A 26,714-nucleotide genomic window follows, 5' to 3' on the forward strand; every position below is an offset into this window, starting at 1 on the left:
GATAAAAGAGACGTTAAATCAATTCTCCATGCAAGCGCTGTGCATCAAGGTGAGTAAAAAAGTCAAAGAGATGCACGTTATGCTTGAAAAACGATCATGCGTCTGACACAACACACAACACACAACATACATACAAAACTAACATTAGGCATGACATTACATACATGTATTGAAGCACCAATATGCCTCATGGTCAACGGAGGGGGTGTGGAAATCTCGTACACCTAGAGAAATGGTACACGAGGTAGTTAATAGGATTAGGCTCCGTATCTGTTGCACGGCTTTGGAAAAAACGGAAGGAAACTAGGTAAAGAAATTCGATCTCCGTGGCTCAGGAGGGCGTGTGGGATTTCCCCACCGGGATATAGACTTACTTGTACGTTGAAGACCACACTCTGGTACACCTACTGGAGCCCAAGCCTCACGGACCGCATACAGCATGCTCACGGGCGAGGTGCTTGTTTTCAATGGTCATTCCCGCATTGAAAGGGAAAAAGGACTTTCCGTTTGGGTCTCCTTTCTGTAGTGGCCATCTTAGAACGGGATGAGTTCGGAATATATTGTCAAAGGCCAAAGTAGTTGGAACTTATTAATAGTTCCAGCATAATGCTATAGAAATAAACGGGAGATGGGTGGGCCGCTAGATAAGGAGAACTACTTAGTCGGTAAAAAAGTGCTTTAAAAAACAGTAGTGTAAAGAACAGTGCGGCCATGATGGATCAGGGTGAACAAGGCACTGTCTATTGCCGAACATGATTAAACACATTACATGGGAATATGTTATTTATCATAATACTCCAGTTTAGGGGTGGAAGTAAACTGGGTTAAGGTAAATGCCCATCGTATTTTTGCGTTGTAGATCGTCAGATCTAAAGGATGCGTTTCAATAAAGTTATTTGACTCAGGAATTATTTTTTCAAAAGAAAGGTCAAAATGTTGTTCATAGGGAAATATGTATGTTATAACCCTTATTAAGCAGTGAAATGTCCCCATGGGATGTCGTCATTGAGACCATTGATGTCAGACCGTAGCTTGAAAACCCAACGTTGCTCTTTCTCATGTAGCTTCCTTTCAATGTTGGGGTGGTTGTCCACATGTTCAATGATGACCCACCTGAAGTCATTAGGTGTGTGCTGTTTTTCAAGGAAATGCGTGGTCATTTTCGTATTGTTGCGTTTGCACCTAAAGTTACTTCGGTGTTCTATCATCCTTGTGTTTGCCTTTCTCGTGGTCATCCCCACATAATGCAGATTGCACACACAGGTGATAAGATATATTACACCTGTCCTGTTTCAGTTGGTAAATGATCGTAGGTTCCATGTTATGCCATTGTTGCAAATAATGGTTTGGGTTGCACTGGTCAGGTGACACACGCTACAGTTACCACAAGGGTGATGGCCCTCGGGTAATGGGTGAAGCAGGTGTACAGATCCGATTGTCTTCGTGGGGTTAGGTCTCGTGTGTACCAAAAAGTTTCTCAGGTTTTTAGCTTTTCTGTGACTGAACATGGGTTTTTGTAAATCTAGGCCTCCACTGTTAAGGATGCGCCAGTGTTTCTTTATTATTTTCGTTACTTGGTCTGAAGCGATGTTGTACGTAGTAATACAGATTTGTCTTTTTTGATTCTTTTCAGTATCCTCAGATTTATGTTCAAGTAAGGCCTCCCGGTTGTTATTGGATGCTCTTTTTTGTGCTTTGAACACCAGATGTTGTGGATATCGTCTTTGCACCAGTTTCTGTGAAAGGTCTTTTGCTTGGATGTTGTAGTCATGCCGTGTGGCACAGTTGCGTCTTAGGCGCAAAAATTGTCCAAAAGGGAGATTGTCTTTTAGGCTTCTTGGGTGGAAACTGTCATATGCTAATAGGCAGTTTCTTGCCGTGGGCTTGAAATGTGTTGTAGTGATCAGACCACCCTCGTGCGCTGTTATATTGAGATCAAGAAAAACCAATTTTGACCTACTCATAGTGTAGGTAAATTTTAGGAATGGGTCTTGTTGATTGAGCCAAAACAGGAACAAATCAAAAACCGCTTCATCACCTTCCCAGATCAAAAACACATCATCAATGTATCTTTTCCATAATTTGATCTGGTTGATGTATGGATTGTTCACATGGAGGATCTTGTGTTTCTCTAGGTAGTGTACATAGAGCCCTGCTACGCTCGGCGCAAAGGTGCTTCCCATGCTGGTACCGTGCGTTTGTTTGTACAAAACTTTATTGAATTGAAAAAACATTTCCGTCAAAGCTAGGCGACAGCATTCAAGGACAACGTGTCTGGGTGTGTGGTAGGCCCAATTGTTCAGAAAGAGTACTTCCTCCAAGATGTTCAACGTGTCCTTATGAGGTAAGCTCGTATACAGGCTCTCCACGTCCAAACTGATCAGTATACTAGTAGTGGGGTTGAATTCGAGATTCTGAATCAGGCACAAGACAGCCTTTGTATCCTGTAGGTATATTTCGGTAGCTTGGACCAATGGTCTTAGAAAAGCGTCTGCAAATTTAGACAACGGTTCCAAGATTGAACCTATCCCAGACACTATAGGTCTGCCGGGAGGCAACACCATAGATTTATGTATTTTTGGGATGGTGTAGAAATACGGGATTACGGGTTTCTTATTTTCCAAGAAATCTGCTTCCTTCTTACTTATCCAATCATTGATCAGAGATTCCTCAACCAAGTTAGCGATCTCGATCAGTAGACGTTCTGTGGGGTCGTTAGGTATAGGCAAATAGTTTCTTGTATCCGCCAACAGTCGGAGACATTCTGTCTGGTAATCCAGTGTGTTTTGCAAGACTATTGCTCCACCTTTATCAGCTGGTTTTATAGTGAGATTTTTCTCATTTGAAAGGTGGTTGATTGCCTCTTTTTCAATTTTACTAGTATTGTGGAAAACCTTTATAGATTTTGGGTCCATTTCAGTGATTTCCTTCATTACTGCTTTTTCAAAAGCCAGTAATTCAATTGGAAGGGTATTCGGTGGAGGTGTAAAATTGGATTTCTTGTGTAATCCAGTGTCTGTCTTAGTTGTAGTGTTAGGTTCTTTGTCTCTGAAATAGACTTCTAATTTGATCCTACGAAAAAACTCCTTCAATTCGCAGATCAGTTTGAATTTGTCCAATGTTGCTGTTGGGACAAAACCTAGTCCCTTTTCCAAAACACTCTTTTGGATAGGTGTAAGGGTGGGATTGGATAAATTGACCACTAGACTTGGTTGCTGCTCGTTGAGGGCATGTTCGGTGGACCCATACTCCGTGTGTGGCTCCTCACCGTTTCCAGTGGTTGGGCCCATTGTACTTGTTGTCCTCGTCTGTTTTTTCCTCGTAGGGGGGTCTTTCCTCTCCCTAAAAAAGACTGGTTCTGTTCCTGGTTCTGATGTTCATCCCAGTAAGGGTAGGGTTGTGGTGGATATGGTTGACGGAATGGTGGGGGTCCATAGAAAACTGTGGGGGAGGAGCGTATGGTGGAATGTTTTGATAAGGGGACCAACCAAATCTAGGTGCGCCCCTGTTTCTTGGACGTCCTCCTCTTGATCGTCTATTCCTGTTCGTAGGGGTGTAATTACTGCCTGAGTCAGAGAAGTCTGAGTCAGTGTCAGAGCCATCGCTGTCTGTGTTGTAACCTGGATTACGATTTGTTGGAATGTAGTCCTCCCTGGTGTAGGGATGCATTTTTTCTTGCGAGAAATTTTTCTGGTCTTTTTTTAGTTTTATCTATTTGGCGTCTTTCAAGCCAATTTCAAATTCAGCCATAGTTTTATTTAGTTCTTCTAGTCGTTTTTTTAGTTCTGCTGTGCTCTGATAAGTTTTCAAACGAATTTCTAAATCATGAATTCCTATTTTCATCTCCTCTGATAGACGTGTAGCTGTTTTTATTATCAACACCAACCAATCTCTGGTACAGTGCTAGGATATTAATGACCAATCCTTCTTGAAAAGTTTGTCATGTTGGAAAATGAAGGGTTCATTTCTAACTATCAGACCACGTGGCGCAATGTTGGCCCTTACATACTCGGTCATCATGATTCCGTGTATCAAAGTTTTTATTTGTTCACGTTTAAGTTCAGTTAACTCGTCCCAGCATTGGCTGGCTTCGTTGGTATCCCTGGTAATGGTCCCAGCCAGGGGAAGCATGGATGCTATAATTCTATCTACTTCATCTTGTGAGTAGGTGAGACCTGTTACTTCAGTCATGATTATCTAATGTGTGAAGTGAAATGTCAGACAGAAATTAATCGTAATGTGTGAAGTGAAATGTCAGACAGAAATTAATCGTAAATAGGTTTCCCTCAGCTGCGCGCTGTAAATAATGGTAAATACAAAAAAGGGGAATTAGAGGTCTTTTAGGTCAGGTTCACCCTCCATTTAGTACATAAATTAAATAACAACCTGAATGAACAGGTAAAAAGAACCTAACCTTAAGGCGTCGGAAGAACAATTGGATTCCGAAAATCACCAGAACAAAGAAAAAGGGCAATACTTTTTTTTACTTGAGTCCCCTCACTGACCAGGGTTTCCCCACGGTGACATGCTTCATCATTGGGGTCCTCTCAGTCCTCTACGGACTGAGGCGTGCTGCGACTTGCGGATTACGTAGGAGCACTTAAAACAGATTATGTGTAGTGCAGGTGTAGTGCAGTGAAAGGAGTGGGACAAAAATAATTAAAATAATCAACCAGTGGGCCAAATATATTTTATTCTTGCTCCTAGCTAATTGGTTAAAAACGGGGTAATATGCTAAAGGCCCTAAAAATAATGAATAGGTGTACCTAGCATATGGTCAACTAGTTTCGAGCTTCCCCAGCTCTTCTTCAGGACTACACCGGGACCAGCCCAGTGTAAGATACCACTCCTAGTAGACCTAATTATGGTGAAGAAAGTGAGACGCTGCAGCTAATAGGCATGCGTTTAAATTAATACATACGTAAATATACATCTGGGAATATCTGTAGGATATAAAAACATATATTAAAGGAACAAGGCAATCAATATGCAAAGTAAATAAAACTCATGGTGATCGCACTCTGCACCAGTGTAAATACACTCTATCTTCTACTGTGCGGCTATGTGATAAAAGAAACGTTAAATCAATTCTCCATGCAAGCGCTGTGCATCAAGGTGAGTAAAAAAGTCAAAGAGATGCACGTTATGCTTGAAAAACGATCATGCGTCTGACACAACACACAACACACAACATACATACAAAACTAACATTAGGCATGACATTACATACATGTATTGAAGCACCAATATGCCTCATGGTCAACGGAGGGGGTGTGGAAATCTTGTACACCTAGAGAAATGGTACACGAGGTAGTTAATAGGATTAGGCTCCGTATCTGTTGCACGGCTTTGGAAAAAACGGAAGGAAACTAGGTAAAGAAATTCGATCTCCGTGGCTCAGGAGGGCATGTGGGATTTCCCCACCGGGATATCGACTTACTTGTACGTTGAAGATGGTTGACACAAATTCAAGGAAACCCACCCCTTCGACAAATGAAAAAGGGAGAAGGTCCAGCGCTAACATTTTAGCCAGCTTCTACAACCGTGCTGTTGGATGGTTGCGTTGTTACTGCCCCTCCAACCTAAGCATGCTGTCAATGGTAGTCTGGATAATTTTCCTTTGTGATGCAGTTTTCTTTAACCCAGTTAGGCTCAATGACGCACTTTGTTTCATAATCATTGCAGTACTACTTGGTCGCCTTGGTGTCTCAGCCTGACTCAGACTCTTACTGCGGTGCCACTGAGATGTTGCTGAGGAGGATGTGGGCGGTACTACTACAGGGACAGGGCTAGAGTTGTCTCCCTCTTGTTCACCTTCCACCGCGATAATATTGTCCCCTGATTCTTCATTAGGCCTGGGCGGAAAATTCCGTTCCGCTCGCGGAATTTGCGGAATTTCGGTAATTTTGCGTTCCGCGGAGAACGCAAAATTGCCCAAAATTCTGCTTTCCGCGACTTCGCGAAATTTTTTCTTGTTCGCGTTCTCAAAATGCGTGTTTGCAAGATATTTCTCCCCGAGCACGCAAACAGCAACTGTGAACAGGAAAAAGGCATCGCGAACATGCAATTCCGCGTGTTCGCGGAATTTCGGCATGTTCGCGGAGATTTTTTACCGTTTCGCGAAGATTTACGTAACACGATTACGAAAATTCCGCCCACCCCTATTCTTCATGCCCAACAACAATGGGTTGAGTTTTACTTTGTTCTAAGCGAAGTAGGTGAGCCTCTCACACGATAGTGTGGTGTATTTTGAGATTACTTGTTTGCCCTCCGGTACCATAGTTTGTACCAAGCTTACCCCGCCTAACAGCATGTCGACAAATTGAGCATATAGCAATGTTCTCCTCCTTACTGCTAACCGAAAAGAAGTCCCAAACTGGGGAGGAGAACTCTCTGGTGCTGCTGGATGTGCCACTTTCCTTACCAGAGGAACTGGAGGGTGTGCTTGGAATGTGACTCTGAGCAGCTACACTGCGACTTCTACCACTACCTACTGAGGTGGTGGTTGAGCTGGATGTAGGTCCCTGCCTTTCCTTTGCAAATGAAAATATGGAAGCTGGAGGTCGTGGTGGTGTTACCTGTGTTGGTGGTATCCGTGCTACATCCATTGCAGCCATTTTGGATAGGGTAATAATGTTGGTCTCCATATCCTTTGGTCCGGGAGTGATGTCTGTGATGATTGGCTCATCATCATCATCATCTCCCTCTTGTACATCTACCTCCATAACTCTAAGGCTTTCTGGAACCTTCCTTTTTACTGCCTTGTCATGTGGCATGCATCACTCTCAGACTCAGCTGGTGGCTTCCAAGTGGCATCAAGATCATCAGAAGCGGGGCTTGAAGAAGAAGATGATGGAATAACCCTCCTTTTCCTTGCTGGGGGTCTGGAAGACAATGGATCTTCTGAAGCAGTGGCTTGCCCCTCTTTGTCTGCAGGAAGCTCGATTTCCTGAAATGCCCCTACTTCAGGAGGAACAACTACTATTGTGGGCTATTGTTGTGGCTGTTCTTGTGGCTGCTGCTGTTCTTGCGGCTGCTGCTGTTCTTGCTGCTGAGCCTGCTGCTGCTGTTCTTGCGGCTGCGCCTGCTGCTGCAGACTTATCTGCTGAGTTTGCGTACTACTTTGTGATACTGACATTTGAACATCGCTGCTTTTTAGTAGACTGGCTTCCTCTGCGACACTCATGGGCTTGGGCCTATGTTGGTGGGGTTGGCCCGCTGGTGCGGATGTGCTGCTCCCAGCTTGGTTCCCGCCGGACAAAGATGCTGCAGGCGTGTGTTTTTTGGTCCCAAAAAACACATTTGCCGGCACACCAGTCGTGGTTAGTGCCTCTTGCTTTTTCTGTTCCTTCTTCTCACCGGCATCTTTCTTGGTACTGGAGGACCTGGTACATTTCTTTGGGCACATTTTCTTCAGAGGTCAGACAGGACGCAGGTGCACAAGTTGCAGAGATGTCTGTGGTCACAGTTGGACGTGATGTGGTGCGCAGCAGGACTTCTGTCTGGCAGTACAACGGATGATGTTGAAAGTTATCTCCTCCTCTGTCTTTTTGTGTACCTAAAAGCAAATAAGCCAGGAGAAGAACATCAATGAAATGTTGCATTTGTTGTTGTGGTTCGATTACTACTAGTACAAACAAAAAAATAGAAGATATAGTGTAGCCATTTGTGAGACATTGGCAACAAGGGCTATGCTATACTACTTACTGTGTACAGTATACACACACTACACTCTCAGGAAGGATAGGAAAGAATAAGAACAACCACAAAAATACAAATGTAATGGAATGGAGCTGCTGCTGGCAAAGGGGATGGATGGAAGCAGTAAGCCAATAGGAAAACCATGCAGGCCCATATTAACCACCACCAGAAAAGGCGACAAGCCACATGGACACTCACAAGCAACAAGCAGGAGTCCTGGGAAACAATGAACTGCTAAAAGGCCTATAAAGAAGCCAGGCAAAAGATGAATGCTAAACCACACTGCTGGGCCTTTTTAATGCAATAAAATGCAAAAACGAAAATCCACAGGGCAAAACAAGGTCTGCAGGGTGCACACCAACACACCAGGCACACACAACAAAGGCATTTCTTTAACACATCCCCACAAACAGGAATACCCCCCAAAAACACATTTTCCAACTCAATCCAATGCCATCCATGCCCTAAATGATGTTTAAATTCAACAGAACACACAGATAAACACTTGTTTAATGCACTTGTGGCTACCTGCTCTGAGCCTACTGGATGAAGACAGGCCCGTGGGCAGACAAGGCCACACAAGCTTGCAGGCCTAGGCTTCAAAATGGCCGCCAGCCACATGGCCAGGCCAACCCAACTACAAGAAACAGAAGACAGACAATGCAGGCCTGTTGCAAAAAACACACTGCCTGCCTTCAAAATGGCCACCAGCCTCATGGCCAGGCCCACAACAAGAAGCCTAGGCCACAAAGGAATACCATGCAGGCCTATATATAGCAAAAGCAGCACACTAATAACTCCCACCATCAAGGGCCCACAGCCACATGGACACTTGCAAATCACAAGCAACAAGTTGGAGGCCTGGGAAACAATGAACTGCCAAAAGGCCTATAAAGAAGCCAGGCAAAAGATGCATGCTAAACCACACTGCTGTGCCTTTTTAATTCAATAAAATGCAAAAACGAAAATCCACAGGGCAAAACAAGGTCTGCAGGGTGCACACCAACACACCAGGCACACACAACAAAGGCATTTCTTTAACACACCCCGAAAAACAGAAATATCCCCCAAAAAACACATTTTCCAACTCAATCCAATGTCATCCATGCCCTAAATGATGTTTGAAAAACATTCAACACACACCAAAGGAACAGTTGCTTCATCATGCACACACCCATGACTAGCTCTGAGCAAACTGGCTACCCCCAACAATTTAAAAAAAAGAATGATAAGTACCAAAATTGTAGTTGCAGCAACTGCAATGCCCCCAATCAAACAGACACAACACCAACTTACTTGAAAAATATCAAATTCAAAAGTCCTCAAATCCAATGATAATGATGCAGCAGACACAAAGAGTGATCCTTCCAGCTGAAATCCAAAGGCAGAATGAACAGGAGATGGACAAAGCACTGGGAGGAGCCTGATGGACAGGAACAGGAAGTTGGAGACTCTGTGGCACTTCCTCCCTCTCCCCCCCAAAAGTTTTTTTTTTCAAAAACACTCCTTGCACAAAAAAGGACAGCCAAATGTCAATCAGAGGAGTTTTTTCCATCCAAATCATCATTTAGAGAAGGTTTTATGCAGCTAGAGTTAATATTATTCTCCAAATCGAAAATTTGGCGTGTTCGCGATCGCGACCTTCACCACACTTCCGCCGGATGTCGATGGCGCGTCCAAATGACGTGTTCGCGATCTCATGCTCTTTGTCGCGGTGGAGATTGACGTGTTTGCGACCTCACGCTCTCTCTCGCGGTGGAAAATGATGTGTTCACGATCGCAGACTCTCGCGGTGTCTGATGGCGAGGAGAATGACGTGATCGCGATCGCAAACTCTCACGGGATAGGGCAACCGGCTATCAACATCTCGTGGAGCACACGAACGGATTGGAAAACTCGTCGGCGAACGCAGGGATCCCGGTAAGGCGATCGCGCGCGCGAGAACACATTTTCAAAGCGCGAACATGAAAAAAATCTTCGCAACGCAGCAAATAGTGGAAATTTTGGCATTTTCGCGCTCTCCGCGGAACGCGAAAATGTCAAAATATCGCAATTCCGCAAGCGGAACGGAATTTGATGCCCACCCTTACCTGAGTGTCTGTATGGGTGAGTGGGGGGGTATATGACTGTGCATAAATGTCTGAGTGGGTGATTCACTGGTTGTATGGATTCAAAAGCGCATTTGGGAAGGGCTGTATGGATGTGTGTATGGGTGTGTTGGTGAGTGAATGAATGTCTCAGTGGTATATGCGTGACTAACTACATATGTTTTAAGGCACTATATGTGAGTGTTGGAGTATATAAATGACTATACATGAGAGTAAGTTATTTGAAGAGTCTGCTTGTATCAGTAATTGTATAAGAAAGTAAATATGTGTTAGTATCTGTATAAATAAGTGATATGGTGTGTCTATAAATAACGGTATGTGTAACTGTATACATGAGTAAATGAAAATGTGATTGATTCTTTGCATTACTGACTAGGTGTGTGAGTAACTCTATGGATGAGCGGCGGAGTGTGACTGCATGTATAGATGTATGAGTGCATATTACTCTACTGTATTGATGAGTAACTACATGTATAAGTGACTGGATGTGTGTGTAGACCTAGGAAACAGTGAGTGGTATGTAGTATATGGCATTGTTGTGTGTATAGTTTCAAAAATTGTAGTCTGCATTTTAGAATGGGTGTATCAAAGTTTATATTAGGGCATCAGTATGTGCATCAGATTATCATGTGGATGATGTCATCAGTGATGTCATTTGAGATGACATGAGTGATGTCATGAGTGATGTCACTGACCATGTCATGAGTGATGTAATATGTGATATTATCAGCAGTGCATTGCGGGCGCGCAAGTTATAGTTAGCTCAACTAACTATAACAGGCGAATTTCTCTGGTTTTATATGAGTCAAATGTCCAACTAATTATAACGTCCCTAAAACCTTTGGGTTTTTTAGTGAATTTCAAAGGTTTTTTAAATGCTAATTCCTAACTATAACGTCTGTAAAACCTATGTTTTTTTCAGTGAATTTCGAAGGTTTTTTAAATGTTAATTTCATATTTTAATGTTTATAAAACCTATATTTTTTCTATTTCTTTTGTAATATTTTGGAACTCTATTATACTTCTTTTTTGTTAACCTTTAAAAATTAAGTAATGTTTTATATCTTCCCCCAAAAATATGTATATCTTTTTTTTTTTTTGAGAAAACTGCACTCCCATACCGGTAGTGTACCAAGCTCCATCACCACGCGAATCCTATCCGCCATATTACTAAACTCGTAAAGGATGCACATTTCGTATCCGACGGATTCGTGGCACCGCGTCCCACGTAACATCATATATGTATGAGTTCGCGCCAGCTGCTACTTAGGTATCCGACGGGTACGCAGTACCAAGCCACACGTTACATCATGTACTTATGGGGTCGCGCCCGCTGCGCGTTGCGTATGCGATGAGTGCACGCTGCCAGGCCCTGTGTTACATCATAGACGTATGGTGTCGCGCCGGGTATACCATTGCCTCGATTTTTTTTTATGTCTCAAAACTCTATATCTAAATAACTTTAAACTGTATATGAGAAAAAGCGATAATCTAAAACATTTTAAACATTGATATATTTCTAACTGTAATAAACTTATATTATGAAAAATATATTTTCTCAAAATCTTTTCAGGTGCGGCATCCTTGCGCCCTCGATGCACGATTGCCATGTGACCTTACAAAAAAGCATTTGATTAGATCATAACATTTCCCACTGTAACAGTTGGAGGACCCCACCCATTTTAGTCATTCTCTCTACAGCGTTTGATGAGACACACCCCTTCTGCTTAGAGAGCTTTTTTGAAAAGTTTTTTTGCTGTGTACACATATCTTCTATTACACACAACATGCAACGATCATCTTGATCAATATTCATGGTCTGTACATTAACCTTCCACGTGTGATCGCCATGCATCTCAAACGTTCCACCAAAAATGTGTGTTACACGATGCCCCTGGTGTGTGTGTGCACATTATTGTGCTGCCTTTCGGCCTGGGTATTGCTGGCCCGAAGGGGTATCATCAGCCACGGGCTGAGTGCACATCCTAGATCACATGTGACAAACAGTAAACAGTAATGTGTACATTTGTATTGCTGTATTCTCTGTTGTCAGGCTTTACCAGTATAGTAGTGTGTCATGTGTGAGACTTTCAGATTCACGTTTGGCATGCATTGCTTGACTATAATGAGCGTTATCACTATTTATGACGTAGCCTCACTGCTGATCCCCCCTCCATCCGAGCACATTCACATGTGTGCGCTTCGCGATAGCAACACTTTCAATAATACCGCACACCATTGACATGAGTGTCTGCGCATATCCACAACCTTGACAACGACATGTGATGTTGGCCATTCAATGTTTTTGAACAGCATCTCATTAGCGATAGTTGCTGCCCTCTCAGTACATGCTACATTAATGTAAATTGCGCATTCTGTGACGTCACAACTGCAACAGAAACACACATAAGTACACTTCATGGCCAGGCAGGAACTGAACAACAGCCAGGTCCCCAGAACTATTATTCACGCCCCTACGCTCGCCTGGCGTACGCAAGCCCAGCCCACTTTGCGTATGTATAAATAGGATAACGACGATGCCACATGTCCCAGTTCTTCTACACTGCCTGAGGTGATATGGCCGCATCCACCTCGCATATCACAATGCGCAATAAAAAAAGGGATCCATAAGGCGTACACCATTGTCGCAATCAACACTGCACCTGAATTGTGAACACTGCTGCCCATCGTGTTTGGGCACACAACAATGACAGCAGATGAGCAGTGGGGCCTGAGTGCACAGGGGCTGCAATTGAGCGCGATTCTGCGGGAGGGATGGGGTGCATCAGCCTGGGTGCGCAGGAACAAACAAGCGATATTGCCCTGCTTAATAATGTGTTCTCTGACCTCATTCAGTCACATGTCAGTCTCATTTTAAGGACCTGCTGGACCGTACTGTAGGCCTGAGCCAGCAGGCAGCGCTGCCCTACAGATACTAGTTGAGCGTAGTGCTGCAGGAGGGGTGGGGTGCATCAGCCTGTGTGCAAAGGTGCGAACAACCGATGTTACCCTGCATACCGATGTGATCTCTGACCTCATTCAGTCACACCTCTGTCTCATTTTAAGGACTTGCTGGACCGTACTGTAGGCCTGAGCCAGCGGGCAGCACTGCCCTACAGACACGTGGCGTTGGCTTTTGGGCCACTGTAGTGAGCTGATTACTAAGTGTACATGCACAAAGGCTTGCACCACTGCATTACACACGCACATTATGCTTCTAGCATGAGCTCTGTTCCTTTGTATGTGAACGTTGGCATAACATATTATTATTTAACCTTGTGTATTCTCGTGCACGGACGAAGGGATTCAACGATCCCGAAATGCATTGGGCACTTTCATCAACGATATGAAAAAACATCCTTATAATTTCTCTGTTTTCAATGCCATAACTTTATGTTTACTGTACACTCATTTATGATTGTTAAATATGATGTACAATTGAATTGTGTTATTAACAATGCTAATATGATGATTAAATAATCATTCTATTATTTGTTTAATCAAATACATTTCTCTATCAGGTTCCTTATCAAGAATTTTTCACTTAAATTTTGACATGAGTGAACAGTGCGAGGCACCAAGTGGGTTCTCTCACTTTACCTTCTCATATTTACACATCCGCAGTGACAGCGGATTTAGTACCTCAGCACCCCTGTATAAGAATAACTTTATTTTTGAAAAAAACTGTTTATCTGAGTTTAAAAATAGGAGTGCTCCTTATCCACATTTCCTATTTATTTCTCGTGCACTCCAACACCTCTTTGAACCGAGATTACCACTAACAGTTCGAAGATCGTACTTCTAGAAGGAAGGATGCACTCAACTGGTGTTCTCTATTAACTTTGAAAGAAACCCTAATTTACCTCAAGATGTTTCCAACATTATATTTTTTCTCCCTTTACAGACACTGGGTTAGTGGAGCCAAAATGGGCGGAGCGGGTGCTCACCCTGTGATGATGCCCTGGGCATTCTGACGCCTTCCACCGTGGTATCAAGACACCGTCCCCGACCTGAGACCCGCTGGGCCACCCTGATAGCGGCACCCCGGAGTTGGAGCTCGCACCGGCACGTCCTTGGACACACCGGTTTTGGCAGGTGAGCAGTCAAGCCTCGGCGCGCAGGAGTTGCAATTGAGCACAGAGTGGAGAAAGGGGCTGGGGTGCAGCAGCCTGGGTGCACAGGTGCAGGCAAACGATGTTGCCATAGATAATAATGTAATCTCTGACCTCATTCATATCTTTGTTTCATTTTATGGACTTGATGGACCGCACTCTTTCTCGCGGACCCGAGCGTCCCAGACACACGGGTGACGGGAGGTGAACAGTGAGGGCAGGGTGCAGTAGGCCGGCGCTCTGTCTCCTCCTCCCTCTGTTCTTTTCACTCTCCCTCCCCTTCTCCCTTCCACCCACTCGCTCTCTGTCCCATTCTCACTTTCCTCCGTTCATTCTCACTCCCTTTCTTTTTCTCTTAGACATGGCACACATACTTATGTTTCTTTTTGTCTTGCAGGTTTTGTACGCCCACCCACTTCTTTCATGTTTTACTGTTATTCGAATAAAGTTACTTTTCCATTTATTTGTGTTGTGTTAATAAAAGTTATTTTTTTTACCAATAAATAACTGTGTATGGGTCTTCTTTTTCTGACAACACTTGTCTGTAGTTTATTGTGAAAATCGGTGGTTGATAGTAGGTTATAAGGGAAATTTTGTTTAATTTTCCGGTGCACCTACCAAATATAAACCAACAGACTATTACATAAATGAAGCCTGGGTAATTGTACAACGGCAAGAGTTCTATGAGTGTATCACTTTATAACACCATGAGTACTGCCCGTGTGATTTCAGAACCAATAAGGCACTGCCTAGGGCCACCGAGGCTTCAAGGACTGGCGAGGCCCACCCTGCATATTTAAATAATGCCCCGGAGGTTGCCGATCCCCGCTATTGAGTTGGCCTCGAAGCCCCCCGAACAATTGGTAAACAATATGCGGGGAGGTGTTGATCCCCTTGTCTGCGAACCGTCTCTGTGCCCTCCCGAGCCTAATTTACATGTGAGATTAAGATCCCCAGTGCTGCAGAGACCCCGAAATATAATAATAGGATTGGCCCCGGAACATTACCCACCAGTGGGCTCATTTAAATGAATGGGTGAGACCCCGCTTCATTTTTTTTCCCTCCATTTTTACCATCCGGTTCCGCTTTATTGAAATGATACGAGGTTTTCCTCCTCTCTCTTCAATGAGGCAAACAAGAATTTACTATCACAGGGTGCAAGCAATGCTCCCGCCCTGTAATAGCAAACATAAATGTCCCGCACTTGCACACCCCGGGACATTGTATGACCTGCGCCTGGGAGGTGGCGCTCCATGGGACCATGATGCTTTGTTTAATGCATAACTACAGAATTTAAATAAACGCATACTAACACTACTTGCACATGTGTGGTACAGCAACCAGAGTATACTGAAGAGGCAGAGGAAGCCCAAAATCAAAAAATATAAATCCTACCAGAGGTAGGATAAAATAGTTCGATCATCCGACGACCCTGGGATGAGTAGAAACAGATTCACCAAGAAAACGGGAGTTCAGCACACGACCCTGGGATGAGTAGAAACAGATTCACCAAGAAAACGGGTCTTCAGCACAACGCAAGCAAGCGCAAAATCTTGGTGAGTGCTGCCTTCTTTTCACCTTCTCCCGCTCGTCGCCAAATGTATGTAGTGAACAGGAAGACAGCAGTGTATCCGATAAGTAGATTTATTGCAGAAAAAGAAGACAGCTTAAACAGCCACCAACAGGACCAGACACCAAGGCATCCGTCTTCTCCAGCACCGTGTACAAACTCCCCAAGATTCCCCTCATGACAGCCCTACATTCTAACATTACATACTTACATTATAGTATCATTACATACTAACATTGTACTATGACTTACATTGAAATAGTACACAGAGCACATCACTTTACAGCAAGGAGCTCACGGTTTAATCCCAGAGTCTTCAGACCAGTAGGGGTGAGTAGTTCGCTTCCCACACCCTGTATAGTATAAACGCTTACTAACACTACTTACAGTTATACTACAGCGGCCAGTATGCTACAGCGCCCAGAGCCCATCAATTTACAACAATCAGCTCGGTTTGATCCCCGAGTCTTCACACCGGTAGGCGTAGTACTTCACTTCCCACTTCCGGTATAGTATAAACGCACGGTAGAGCTCAGTAGTTCGCTTCCCACTCCCTGTATGGTATAAATGCCTACTAACGCTACTTCCACAGGTATCCTACAAACACCAGAGCACATAACTTTACAGCAATGACCTCTCGGTTTAGGCTCTAGGTTTCATACACGACTGTAGCAGCATCTCATCTCAGCACCATGTCACTCTGAGCAACACTGCACTTTTCAGACCAGTAGGTGTGACTACTTCGCTTCGCACTCCCCGACAGAGGTTACAGTGCTCCTATCCTCCTGTTTTCTACTGTTTTTTCCCTTTTTTCCCCTTACTCGCTTCAATGGAATCACAAAATGGCGGCCAACACTTCCTAGTTGCAATCGCTTACAGCGCTCACAACCAATACGCAGCAAGCTCGTACTCGTAACGCCTCAGCCAATCAGATGGCAGAATTCCCAAATATCGACATCTGTAAATTTAGATATTTCTCCAAAACTACTGAACGGATTTACACCAAATAAACAAACGTGTGCTTTCTAGACCAAGACCCTTCTCCCTGCCAAATTTGGGGCAATTCCGTTCACCCGTTCGACCTGTAGCCTTGTCTAAAGTTTCCTATGGAAATTAACATAGAGAAAACAACTTTTGGGACCCACCTTTTTTATCGGCCCCCCCTTGACGAATCACCCCCAAACTTCCCACATAGGAGCTGATATGAACAAAGAATTAGTTTGGAAAATTTCATGAAGCTTCATCAAACGACGTCAAAGTTATAAGCAAAACAAAAAATGCTCTTCCTATGGACACTTGGTCCTAACTATAACTACCTACTGGCAACCGCCAGTAGGTAATATATATATATATATATATTCACTTAGAAAACCGTAGGCTTCACACATGTTATAGTTAGGTGGATATTTCACTCGTAAAAAACCAATGAAATTCCCCCGTTATAGTTAGTTGAGATAACTATAACTCGCGCGCCCGCAATCCTCTGCTCATGACGTCACATATTACATCACTCATGACATGGTCAGTGGCATCACTCATGACATCACTGATGACATCATGCTTGTGATAGAGTGGCGGTCGCGCGAGTTATAGTTATCTCAACTAACTATAACGGGGGAATTTCATTGGTTTTTTATGAGTGAAATATCCACCTAACTATAACATGTGTGAAACCTATGGTTTTTTAAGTGAATTTGCAAGGTTTTTAAATGCTAATTCCTAACTATAACGCGTGTGAAACCTATGTTTTTTTCAGTGAATTTGTACGGTTTTTTAAATGCTAAGTTATGTATGTATTATAATTTTTGTTATATATTTATTTTTCAATAAACTACGCATTAAATTTTTTAAAAATTTTTTTATGGTTTTTCACTGTGCGCGCACGGTGCGCGCACCCCCGTGATTTTTTTTAAAAAAAATGACCATTTTTTTTCTGCCTTCGGGGTCCTTCAGGGACCCCCTGACCAAGGCTAGGGGGTCAGGAACTCTCTACCCTGCCCCCTTTTCACGTTCGCCACCTTCCTTTTCCACTCTCACACTGAAAACAAACAAAATGGTGGCCGACACTTCCTGATTTCGACCGATTCGAACGTTGACTGACATGTAACAACCAATCAGAATTACGCTCGCGCACGTTAGGGTGCGCGCAGAGTGCGCGCACGGTGCACGGCTATAGATATGTATGTGCTTTTAACTGCAATTTTCTCAGAAACTACTGAACAGATTGACTCCATATATGCAAAAGGCACATCCCTGACCTGAGGACTACCTCACTGCCAAATTTCAAGTAATTCTGTTCAGCCGTTCGGGCTGTTCCTTCGACTAAATGTCCTATGGGAAAATGCATGGGGAAAACGCGTTTTGGGACCCCCCTTTTTTCTCGGCCCCCGCTTGACGAATCCCCCCGAGACTTTCAGGGTAGGAGCTGAGCGGAGCGCCCCATTAGTTTTGAAAATTTCGCGAAGATTCGTCAACCGGCGCCAAAGTTATTCAAAATAGAATTTTGAGATTTCCTATGGAAACACGGTCCTAACTATAACTGTCTGCTGGCGACCGCCAGTAGATAATATATATATATATATATATATATATATATATATATATTCACTGAAAAAACCATAGGTTTCAGGCACGTTATAGTTAGGAATTAGCATTTAGAAAACCTTAGAAATTCACTGAAAAAACTATAGGTTTCAGGGGCGTTATAGTTAGCTGGACTTTTCACTCGTACAAAACCATTGAAATTCCCCCGTTATAGTTAGTTCAGCTAACTATAACTCGCGCGCCCGCAATGCACTGCTGATGACGTCACATATTACATCACTCATGACATGGTCAGTGACATCACTCATGACATCACTGATGACATCTCAAATGACATCACTGATGACATCACTGATGACATCATCCAGTGAATGTGTGTTTTTCTGAAAATTACAGATGTTTTATATATGTATATCTCAAGGTCGATGGAAGAATAAATGGGTATATAAGTGTCTAAATGGATGTTTTGTTTTAGAAAAATTGATTGTGTTCTAAGGTGATTTTACCATGTGAAAAAGCCTTCTGCTGGGATATCATGAATCATGTTTGAGAGAAAACTATTTTCTCATGCTTTTCTCACAGAGGTTTGGACGGTGATCTATAAGCTAAACTGAGAGCATATTTTCTGTAAATTCACATTATCTTTCTCAGTCATGTGAGAATGAAGTCTGACATTCTCAGTAAAACATGTGCATCCAATAAGGGCAGAGGCTGTCAGTTGATTCCTTTGTGTTCTACTGCAGCTTCCCAGAGTGTTCTAAGGAACAACTAGAGTGCTAACAGTCCTACTTATGACAAACGTATGGCACACCTGAAGCCATCTTGATTGGAATAAAGTGGTAACTCTTAAAACATTTAATTTAAAAATGAACAAAATGAGGGTGTTCATTTTGCCATAGAAAGCATGATTAGTGCTGCAAAAAGAAAAATTAGGGCACATTTTGAGTAACTTCTCAAATCGTCTTCTATTTCATTAAAAAATTCTGACATGCAGACTGAAACATGCACTTTCAATACCAGCAGCAGACTTCCCTGGTGAGCAGTAGCTTTACTACAGTGATCTAATGAGCAACTAGAGTGCTAACATTCAGAATTCATGTCAAATGTGCGACACATCTGAATGCCTTCTTGATGGAACCAAAGTAAACAAGCATTGAAAATGCAATAGGTCTCGCCCTCCTTTAACCCCTTCGACGCGCTTGACGGAACGGTTCCGTCATGCACGTCGGTTGGGCTGTGCTTATGACGGAACCGTTCCGTCATGGCCCCGCCCGCGCACGGAATCTTCAGCGTGGCGCGGAAATCCGCGCCGCGCTGAAGGGGTTAAGTTAAAGAAATTCTGTTTGTAATTAGGTGGCTTTTTAGCTTTGCTTTTATTAGTGTTTTTCAAACTTTCATGTACATAACATGCATATGTATGCATATATGTATATGTATGCATGCATTTATATTTGTATTTATATAGATATGCAGATTATATATATGTTTATATATGTATGTATATATATATTCACTGAAAAAACCATAGGTTTCACACATGTTATAGTTAGCGGAAATTTTACTGATAAAAAACCAATGAAATTGCCCCGTTATAGTTAGTGCTGGCAACTATAACTCACGCGACCGCAATCCTCTGCTGATGCTAATACTGTATTTAGACACTTATTTGCCCATGTCTTCTTCCATACATTTTTAGCTATACATATATTACAAATATTTTTTTTTATAAAGACACATATGTCATCAGCAGAAGATTGCGGTCGCGTGAGTTATAGTTGCCAGCACTAACTATAACGGGGCAATTTCATTGGTTTTTTATCAGTAAAATTTCCGCTAACTATAACATGTGTGAAACCTATGTTTTTTTCAGTGAATTTGCAAGGTTTTTTAAATGCTAATTCCTAACTATAACGTGTGTGAAACCTATGGTTTTTTCAGTGAATTTGTACGTTTTTTTAAATGCTAAGTTACTTTACGCCATTCGAGGCGTGCGCGCCCACTTAACGCAGTGCGTTCCGTGCACGGTTTTTATCAACTTTAATAAGCCCTGTACATTTGGTGGCCTTCGGCCACCAAAAGCAAAGGGGGTGGGGTCAATGTGGATAGTGTTTTTTTTATTTCGATTTTATAATTTCATGTTGCCAAAATATAGTTTTTTTACTGATTTAATAAGCCCTGTACATTTGGTGGCCTACGGCCACCAAAAGCACAGGGGGTGGGGTAAGTGTGGATAGTGTTTTTTTTATTTCTATTTTTTACCGTACGCTTACCGTAAGCGTACGGTAAGCGTACTCGGCGAAATTGCCGAAAAAAAAATAAAACCGTTTTTGCTCTTGGGGGATGTTTGGGGACTCCCTCAACATGACTATGTGGGAGGGAGTTGTCAAAACAGCCCCGTAACGTGTTTTTTGGCATCATGTTTGATAAATAACACTCAGTGCGAGAGACAAAATGGCGGACGCCGCTTCCTGGTTTCGGCCGATTCGAATGTTTACTAAGATCTAAGAGCCAATCAGAATCGCGCTCGCGCACGCCACCGTACGCGTACCGTAAGCTTACCGTAAGCGTACGGTAAGCGTACCGTAAGCGGGCTCAGATATATATTGATTTAAAGGCTATTTTCTCAGAATCTACTGAACAGATTTACACCAAACCTACAAAAGGCACTTCCTTGACATAGGGACTACCTCTCTGCCAAATTTCTAGTAATTCTGTTCAGCCGTTCGGGCTGTAGCTCGTTCTAAAGGTCCTATGGAAAAATGCATGGGAAAAACGCGTTTTGGGACCCCCCTTTTATCTCAGCCCCCGCTTGACGTATCCCCCCGAGACTTTCAGGGTAGGAGCGGAGCGTAGCGCCCCACCTATTTTGAGAAATTCGCGAGGATTCGTCGACCGGCGCCAAAGTTATTCAAAATAGAATGTTGCGGATTTCCTATGGAAAAGGGGTCCTAACTATAACTACCTACTGGCGACCGCCAGTAGGTAATATATATATACATATATTTGTGTGTGAATATATATATATATACTTACACACACGCGCGCGCACACACACACACACACACGATACACATGCACACTTATTGGTATGCTTTATATGAGCAAACCTGGTGGGGGAGTAATAGAGATCTTTACATTAATGGAGTCTGGTGTTTGGAGAGGATAAAAGATTGTGTTCAACAGTAACAGTCAGATCATAAAAAGTATTCTTTTTCTATGGATAAGATGAGGAAAACGCCGTTCGAATATCCATATATTTTGTGGTATACCGACTCAAACGATAAGAGATGATTTTGCCACTAATAAAGGTTGGACATCCCTATTGAACTAATGCTTTCAAGTCTTTGTGCGGGCTCGTATGTGCGCGCGGACAGGTGGAGAAGGATGGGGGGGGGTGTGGGGGGGTGGGGAGGGCAAGGCTTGATATCACCGCACTCGTGGATCCATCATCCAGGCACAGCGGAGACTTCTGGGCGCAGGCAGTGACACACGAGGTGCTTCCGCTAAGACGCACCTGTCTTCGGTCACAGCTGTGGCTCCTCTGACCTGTAACTTCATACCAGTGTCCTGAGAAGTACAAACAGGATAAATGCGGCGGATGCTCTGAGAGAAACATTAGACAAGACAAACAGACGTGGAGACTAAACCAACATGGCGCCCGTTTTCAAACCAACCACAGGCCGATAGGGAAATGTAGGCTATGCCTGAGCGGGCAGCGCTGTCTGAGGCTTGTTGTGCTGGGTTTGAGTCAGTCTCAGGCCCGGCCATGCGACATACCAGACTTTTATCAAGATGAATATCAAGCACGCAAATGGTGAATGTTAAATACACAAATAATTATTAAAACCCATTATGAATAATATTTTACCTTAAAGAAATGAAACGTTTTGTCAACGTGAACTATATTTTATACATATCAAGAAAACTGTATCGATAGTCGAAGGCAGAAGTCTGGGAAAATGCGCACTAATGACATCATGATTGAGGAATGAAGTCCAAATTCACAAAATCTCATTCGACAATAAACACAAATAGTTGTTTTTAGTGGCTAGAGGTTCGTCATTAATTCTGCACATCAGGCGAATACCGCTATATTTAAAGCACATGCATATCAAACAGTTTCCTCAGATAAAATCGTTTTTTGCATTGATTTGTTTGCAAAGAAAATAAAAAACAAAAAGCAAGGCACCGTTTTACCTCAATCATGTACCAAAGAGATGCACATTCTGCCAATGAAAAAGCACAGGTTTGTTGTTAGGCATACTGATAATATTAGATTTTATTACATTTTCATGTGTGTGGAAAAGTATTTCATGTATATTCGACTCCTAATGGTACTTTTGGGATTTATGCCCTAAATGAGTAAGCACGTCGAATAAAAATCTGGCTCAAAAACTCACAGGATTGTAGGAGGTTCATCCTACTGAGTTATGATGTGTGTTTTTGTTCTATAGTATACTGCTCTTTACCCCATTGTTTTACGTGGAAATTCCTCTTAAGCTTATATGGACTGCCAACATTCCTCTTCCTTACACTGTCCATCCCACAGGCCCCTCCCACTGTCAAGCCATTAAGATGAGATACACAGTTTTTGTTCACTGTGTACCAATATTGTGTTTCTACCCATCAGCTATAATATATTTTCCCCATATAGTTTCACAGCTTCTCCCCCAAATGAACTTAACTTGGGCTTCATTTCTTCCACACCCAGTGGCAAATCTAAGGCTAAGGCAAGATTGATAGAGGATGTGTGTGGAGTATATGCTAGACAACGTCTGAGGTGCTCGTGGGTGCATCACTGGTGCATTTGAGGAGTAGAAGGTTTTTTCCCTCCAGTTTTGGGATCAAGCATTTATAGTACTGTTTGCACTGCACTGCCAGGAAAATGCTAGTTGAGATATCTCACTAGGATGAGAACTTCTGACCCAGAGGTCATACACAGCTCTCTGAAGAAGGTGCATTAACCTACTAATCTATTTCCTTCAAACTGTAATTTCGGCAGTTTGTGAATTATGGCGCTGAACATTTCCACACCTTGGAACATACGACCTGCCCAATAATTAGGACAATGATCTTTGCACTAGGTGCATTTTCCCACTCGCCTATTTTACTGTAACTATAAATTGCTTCACACAGATCACTATAGTGAGTGCATTAACCAATTAATTTACCACATTGGTGTAGGACAAGAAATGGTGACCTGCTGATTACACATTACTCTTCAGTAAATAAATGCACCCACTGAAGTTCCTCACTAGGATTACACGATTGTATATTTCGACATTCATTGTTTTCTATTTTCACCCCCCATTTTCCTCTGTTTAAACTTGGATCTTTTTATTTCTCCAGTCTATCTCGTCATTTTGTTCCCGCTGAAGTTTTATTTCAAATGTATCTTATGTTTCACTTTCCATCTATTTCTGTTCTTCTCGTTAAGTTTGGTCCCACACTGCACTTTGTCTTTTTATACCACTCTCACCTAAAATGTGTGTTATCTTCCTTGCTCCCTTCTGTTTTTTTGTTTTCTTCTCTCTTTCTTTGCAGTTTCTTGTAGTTTCCTTTTATTTTTTCCTTGTTATTTTTCTTTATTTTCTTTTTTGTTATTTTTCATTGGTATTTGTTGTGGTCCCCATTCAACTTCTTTTTCTTCCCTTTGATTTCCTTCCTCTCCTCCATTTTTATGATTACTCATGTGACTTCTACAATGAAAAACAGCCATTAAAGGCACAAATTACGTTCCAATCTGAATAGTCCCTCCTCCACAATATCCATGTGCCTTGGAGGGTTCCGACTTTGCTATTGTGGTAATCAGTCTACAATCTGACTAAGCCCGCAGTGGCTGAGGGCCTCTTCCTAAGAGAGGAAACTGGGTTAGGAGTAGGAGTAAGATGAGACTATGGTAAGGGGTAAAATAAGTGCCTAAATCAGGATCGGGCAAGACCTGGCTAGTTTCTGACCAACCTATTGTACGGTAAATCCATCTTTGTCCAACACCTCTCCTTCACTGTCTCACACAAATGTTGATGCCTTGTAGACTAAAGTTAGTCTTTCCTAAGGGACTTCATGATCATTTTACCCCATAAAAAAAAGATAAAGATTTTTCCAAGTAGACAGGGGGATCTGTCTGTTGGGTATTTAGATACAAGATTTTCAAGTTTTCTTGTTATGTGGGGGTTATAACTCAAATTACTCAAAGTATCCGGTTAAGAATTTCTCAAAACTGTTCCAGAAAAAGGTGGAACGTTTGGGAGAGAGGAATTCACATCATTCAGGCATGTGTAGAGATACTGACTTACAACAGAGGTAAACCATATTCTAAGGAAATGGATGCACGCAGATCCAAAAATACCGCAAACAAACGCATTCGACGATTTCCATGAACCATTTGATAAACATATTCAAGGCATAAGAACTGATATATGAACATCTTACATAGCTACCAAAGATGGAGAAAAGAGAAAACAATTGAAATCAAGACCACCCATTGTCACTTACAATTCAAAAGACACTATGTCCCTCAATCCAGGTGCATTTTAATATTTCAATCTGATAGTTTCACATTACGGGCCTCAGTAATCCTAAAATGTGTAAATTTCGAGTTATGCACCGGGAAATGGGGAATTACAGAGGAAGTCCATATTACTGCACCTACCTCCATAGTTAATCACATATTACCAGGCATTTTTGTTCTGAGCCGCGGGAAAGGAAGGGGGGTGCGGTGGGTGCAGGCCGCCCCAGGTGTCATCACTGAGGGGGGTGACAAAATGGCAAAAATTTGTACATATTGATACCTTTTATTTCAGTCAACAAACGCAACGAAAAGCGGCTGAACTCGACGGGGGGGGAGGGGACAAGAAATTTTCCAGCCCGGCTACCACCTGACCTTGCTACGCCACTGGTTCTGAGGTGTATTTTGCTAGTTTTGACCTGGTGAATATGTGCCTGAAAAACCCAGAGGCAATTCGCTTTTCCATCTGAAATCGATAGTAGAAGCAAGCTAACACAGAATGGCCGTGTGTGAGTATATGTTTAGAGTCCGAACTTCAAAGTCACTCAGTCTTGCAAAGACTATAGGGAGACGTTTCTAGCGTGGTGAAAGACCAACTAAGTGGAAAGAGAAACTTCCTGTCCCATTAGAAAATTCTAGAGTGAGAGCAGCCATCGGCAGCCATAAAGGCTTTCACCAGGTCCCTTAGTGCAATAAGATGTAGATAGGCTTGGCGAATTATTGAGGCCTTTTTGATGGAGAACACCTTTAAAATTGTAAACAGAGCCAAGTGTTTTACATAAGCGAAATTTCAGGAAGTACCAGATACACAATTCAACCAAGGGTGAGGAAGAGATAAAAAGAATGGCAGACACGACTTAACCGAAAATGACCTTCAATTAGCCATTTCTTTGAGTTAGTGTCACAACAAAAAGGCCATTGACCAATAACGAAAATGTCGGTGATTAACTGTGTTGTTTCCAGATTGTTTTTCGTGATTACTTTCATGCTATCTTTGACACGGCTTCCTGCGCCCCTCCACAGGAGGCTGTGCCCTGTCAGGGATCCCTGCAGTCTGACACCTGTCCAGGGCCTAAGAAGAGAGCACCATGACCCCTGCAGAGGGAGTGTTCGTCCAGATCAAAGGCTGTGAGTGCACCACAGATACGCACCAACATCTCCTGGGAGGGGGGAAATGCTGCTCTGTGAATGTTCGACAAGTGCCGGATCAACGCAATGTGAGACAAAACGTCCTTGTAAGTAAGATTGTAAAAACACAAACAAGTGCTGATGTTACTTTTGCGTACTGTAACACTGGTTTACACGTGCACCATGAGAAAAAAGAAACCTACCCAAACAGGTGAACATTGCAACAAGCTGGAATTTACCAAGTAGGTAAACATTGCAATAAGCTGGAATCCATTATATGAGGCGCTGATAGCCAGTGCGTTTGGTTAGGACGAAGTTTCCACTCAAAAGGAACTTTTTGCTTTCTTAATAAGTTTGGCACCATTTGAATCTGCTCAAAACTTTCCAATAAAAAACGTTAATCTGGTTTGGGTTCATCATGGCAAGTTACATGGATAACTCATAACTGTGAAGCAGGGGACACATAAAAAGAGACAAGGTGTGTCAAAAAAGTGACATTTCACATTTTAATTCCCATATCATTCTGTGCTCTCTGGTACAGAAATAAAACCACTGAACATAATTACAAGCTTGGCAAGAAACCAGAACGTTGCTCAAGAAAGTGCCTTTGCCTAGTTTAGTGTTAATCTGTTCAGTAGTTTTTGGGAAACTAGAATTACAAAACAACTGTGGGATTGAACGTGTTAAATTGTAGGGATATCTGGAACGTTAATCTAGGAAGACTGTAAATCCCGGTTCATGGATCTTATGCGGACACAAAACTTGAAAAACAAAAATCTGATTGGACGAGAGAACTTTTCTCCTGTCAGCTTTTCGGGGCCACAAATCCAAAAGATGGTTTGTAGATCCAAAGCACTTGAATGGGTTAGCCACAACTTCAGGAAAAATGTGGTGTCTGCCGTTAGCACAGGTGGACACTCGGTACCTTTATCCTGTCAAAAAAAGAAAATGAAAGGAGTTACAAGAGTGAGCAGGGGAAGAGGGGGTGCCCAAAGTGACTCCTATGATTAAAAGGGAAAAAAGATTTTGCAGCGGGCTTCACA

Source organism: Triturus cristatus, chromosome 7 (genome assembly GCF_964204655.1).
Source record: "Triturus cristatus chromosome 7, aTriCri1.1, whole genome shotgun sequence".
NCBI classification, from domain to species: Eukaryota; Metazoa; Chordata; class Amphibia; order Caudata; family Salamandridae; genus Triturus; species Triturus cristatus.